General features: G+C 48.1%; 1 long non-coding RNA gene across 1 annotated transcript; it reads right to left on the bottom strand.

Annotated features, from left to right (window-relative positions):
* Positions 1 to 873: 873 nt before the first annotated feature.
* Positions 874 to 4,347, bottom strand: LOC119088205. The gene is made up of 3 exons (XR_005091815.1): positions 4,176 to 4,347; positions 2,335 to 2,428; positions 874 to 1,318 (listed from the first exon to the last, which is right to left on the bottom strand). It is a non-coding gene; the product is annotated as an uncharacterized LOC119088205 (long non-coding RNA).
* Between the last annotated feature and the right edge of the window lie 85 nt (positions 4,348 to 4,432).

Below are 4,432 nucleotides of genomic sequence, written 5' to 3'. Positions count from 1 at the left end.
TTTTTGCTTTGAGGGGTGTTGCTTTGTATAAAATGGCTCTTATCTCTGTTAACTAATCCAAGGGTACCAGAGTTATGTGTTGGACAAGGCTCTTTGTGAGAGAGGACATAAAAGAGGAACACATCCTAGGGACTTCCTCAAAGAGTTCACATGTGGGAGTCATCCATCACCAAAATGGCAGCCTCCTGGCTAAACACAAGCTGCTAGGGATGAATTGAGCTGGTTGCTATTTTCGTACCTGACCTACTTTTCTGTTACTTCTATGGCCGTGACAAAAGCTTCCAGACTTTTATACATGAATCACACCACTTCGAGATGGCTTTTTGGTCGCTCCTCTGAAGGTAGCTCTTCCCTAAGAAGAACATTTGTGTGTTCCCCAACACACAGTTCTAGTGTCTTGGCATGTCTAGAAGAGTTTTGCTCTCTGTTGGACCAACCTCCACAGAACATCTTAGATGGTTTTCGTGTAGATTTTCAGGCCAAGAATGGCAAACGCATCTAGCCCAGAGATGGCACTGGTTTCCTCAGGGCATGGCTTTACCCTCCGGAAGGCAGGCAGAAGTAAATGACAGTCACCCATACTGCTCTTCTTGACTCAGGGCTTGCCCATGCTGAGTAAGCCTGCCCGAAGCCGTACCTAGATGCCGCGGGCTGAAAACGAAACTCCAGGAACGGCAGATTTCCAAGTCCCAGGCCCCATCTTTATCACGGTTTGATCTGTCTTTTCTGTTCCCCCATGGCTGTTGAGTTTCTAACGGCAAGGACAGGCCACTGTTTCCGAGTGCTTGGGGACGAGATGAGGTTGAGATGAACACAGAACCCTGACTTGTAAACTCAGGAACCAAAGTAGGACACACAAGAAACAGCTAAAAGACCCCTGTTACTGTTTTATTTTTAAAACGCTGCCCTTAATAAGAACAAATTACTTAAGTGACAGTTTCATTAGAGGGATGGTGAATTAGAGAGGGGTGCCATTGTGGTTGGCAGTAATCTACGACGGTCACCAATTACATGCTGAATCTTCAACGTTCCCAGAGGTAGAACTTGAAGTCTTCTCCAGCCATTAGTCCATGAAGATATACCAAAGAGCTCTCCAAAGATACACCAAGGAGCTTTCAAAAGGAATTAAGAGCTGAGGCAGGAAATGGAATTTGGTAGGAAAGCTTACAGGAGCTGGGGTTAGTTCCCTGCTGATTGGGATGGCTGGCAATGTGCATGGACTGTGGTTTTAAAGCAGGCAGCAATGGGGTGGCGAAATGGCTCAGAGGGTAAAGGTGCTTGCTCCAAACCTTGGCAACTTAAGTTCGATCCTCGGGACCTGCAAGGTGGAAAGAGAGAACCAGCTTCTGCAAGTGGTCCTCGTGTATGCTGTGCCCTTAAATAAAAATGTAGGTGTGATTTTTTTTTTTTTTTAAGTTCAAAAACAAGCAGGCAATAATCTATCAAACAGGAGTGTCAAACAGGAGAGCAGAGGAGATGGATTTTTCCATGGAGGGGTAGAAATGAGCTAGGAAGAACCTTTCAGGTGATAACCACAGTTGGCTTGAAGGAAGGGGAGGGGTTCTCTGGGGAGCCTGGGAACGGGTACAACATAAAAAGGACACTTATAATTGTTTACATGCTAACTCTAGGGCAAGCGAGGCCTCGGAAAATCTCATCATCCCAAATTCCTAGCTCATTGATGTCCCAAATATTTGCTTCCTATAGAAAATGCTAATTAGCTGTGGGCTCCAAGCCATCTTCTCAAGTCCTTAATTGCAACGTTGTGTTTATTTAATTCTGCAAGTGCTCACTCTAAGTGCTAATGTTCTTGGCTCAGAACACTGACTTGCATCATATTTTTCATACATCTGCTGACTCTGTTCACAGTGATTGGGTCAGCCCTCCTTCACTGGGATCAGAGCCTCCTCCTGGAGGCATCTACACCTGGCAGCCCTGAGGTCTGTAAATGCTGAGTCTGATCCCATCCATTTAACTTTAAAGCTAGCAGCTTTAAAGAGCTGATACATTAAGAAGCCAGGAGGAGAGATATTAGGTGGCTGGCTCTTTCTCCCATCATCCACAGTTGTTCTCTGTACTAGGCTGGGACTAGGAACTGGAAAAGGTATCCAAATGTCCTGTCAGTATCTGGGGGGTCCAGTGTCCATCACTCCCTGAATCTCAGTTTCTTCACCATAAATGAGGAGCATGTATGTCTTTGATGTCTAAGATTCCATTCAGAAGTCTCTCCTAAGAACAGGAGGGGGGGTCCCTTTCAAGAAGAGACCTTCAATCCTCTTCCCTTGATAATGTATCTTAAACCTGAGACCTCCACACTTCCATCTTAATCCATACCTTGGCTTTCACTTGCTTCTGTACCCACATCCACAGCTCTACATCTCAACCAGGCAGGGAGTCTCTCCATCGCTTGTTCCCTGGGAAGTTGGTTCTATGTTCAGACACCAAAATATGAAGTTCAAAGATGGTTTAAATGTCCAATTTCAAAGCCAAGCTCCCGCAGTCAGCAGCCAAGCCCCCCCCCCCAAGTTTCCCACTGTTCCATTTGGAGCCATAGGTTCCATAAGAACCCCACAGCAGGTTAACAAAAAAAAAAAAAAAAAAAAAAAAAAAAAAAAAAAAAAACCATTGTATGAAGCCAAAAGCAAAACACAGGGTTTAATTAGACATTGTACAGATTTTGCCCTTTCTCCACCCTTGAAAACAACTAGAAACTCCCGGCCTCCTGAAAGACACCAGCGACCCACAGCTGCCAACTTAACTGCTCTGGAGACCAGACAATGCCTTGACCTCTCAGGGCTTATTTTGTTCAATGAATGGATGATGTGAATAAAGAGACCACAACTCAGGCTTGTGCTTTCTACATTTTGTTTGTAGTGTTTAGATCAGGGTGTAGGGGTAGTTAATCTTAAACTAAGATCTCCAGCAAGCAAAGCCTTCTGCACAGTGGCAGTGATCAGGCCAGGAAGTAGCTAACACTCTGTAGCCTTCTGTTGAACTAACAGGGTTGGGACTGCTGCTCTGGATGGGGGGGCTCTTTGCCCAGAATCATGGTTTTGAATTCTGCTTACAGTCTCTTTGCTCTCTTCGGCCTGAACTCATTAAGTCACCGGAGGAGATAAAAGGCTGCATTCTCCTAGAAGCAACAGTTGCTTCTGAGAAGGGCTAAGAATTGTTCTATGGAATTAAACTACTAACAGTGGCTAGCTGTTAGGATGTTTCTCCTTCCCTTACCCTCCCCCTTTTGGGAGCCCCACACCCTACGAAGAACTGACACTTGAAGTCGATAGATAACTCTAAGGAGTTAATGTTTTCCTTGCTTCTCATAGGAGTTTCCAGAGATGGAAAGCGAGTATCTCCTCTGAATCCTGCACTTTCCCAGAGCGCTTGCTTTCCTGACATTGTTAATAATAATAATAATACTTTTTTTTTTAAATGTTGAACTGCAGAGGTTGCAGTGCCCGCTAAGCTGCCTGAAACTATAGAGAGAAGCCCCACCCTGGAACTGCCAGGGGCTTGAGTGGGTTGGAATGGGAGTGAGACCTATGGGCCCCTCTGGGTAGCCGAGGATGCCCTGGAGGAGGAGGGGCTATGCTGGAGGGAGGTGCGAGCCCCAGACAGGTCTTCAAAACATCTCCCCCTTGAGTCACCTCTTTTACTAAAGATGGGCATTCTTTGGGGTTTCAGGTTTTTCTACCCTAAAAAGGAGAATCTCTTGGACAAGCAGGTTACCACCCCGCTCCTCTTTTCACAAGAACGTTTCATTTCATTCACACGGCTCTGTGAATGAATTTCCTTACTGGCTGTATTTTTGGTTAGTCATTTTGGGGTCTTGAAGGGAGGGGTGTGTGTGTGTGCGCGCGCTTGTGTGTGTGTGTGTGTGTGTGTGTGTGTGTGTGTGTGTGTGTGTGTCTGTCTGTCTGTCTGTCTGTATTCGGAAGCATTTCTCTAGTGGAGGAGTGAGCAGTAGTAAGAGGACCCCAAGATGAAAGAAGTAAAGGGAAGGCACCGAGAGCCTGGGGAGGGCATCAGCCGATGGACGCCGGTCTGCATTACGCAGAAAGGAGTCACGGAGCTGCAGTCCAACCCGGGCCCCTTTGAGATCCCTGCCGCTGGAGAAAAAGCTAAGCTGAGTGAGTGGGCTAGCCCAGTTCCCCTGCGCCGCACCCACTGCGGACCTTCTGTGCTCTACTGCGCAGGCTGCTCACTCCAGTCCCCGGTGTCCTGCAGGCGGACGCGCACCGCAGCCCTCGCGAGACCCGGACACGCGCGTCCCGGGCTCCGGCGCCCTCCTGCCGGGAGCCCCGGGCTGGCAGCCGCTAGCGCGGTCCGGGCCCGACGGGGAGGGATTAGAGACGGGGGCGGAGCCAGCTGGAGCCGGTGTCAGGTTGCTCCGGTAACAGTGACGTGCACGCGTGGGCGGAGCCATCACGCA

Source organism: Peromyscus leucopus, chromosome 6 (genome assembly GCF_004664715.2).
Source record: "Peromyscus leucopus breed LL Stock chromosome 6, UCI_PerLeu_2.1, whole genome shotgun sequence".
NCBI classification, from domain to species: Eukaryota; Metazoa; Chordata; class Mammalia; order Rodentia; family Cricetidae; genus Peromyscus; species Peromyscus leucopus.
The sequence above is the reverse complement of the archived record's forward strand: the minus strand, read 5'-3'. Positions and strand labels throughout refer to the sequence as shown.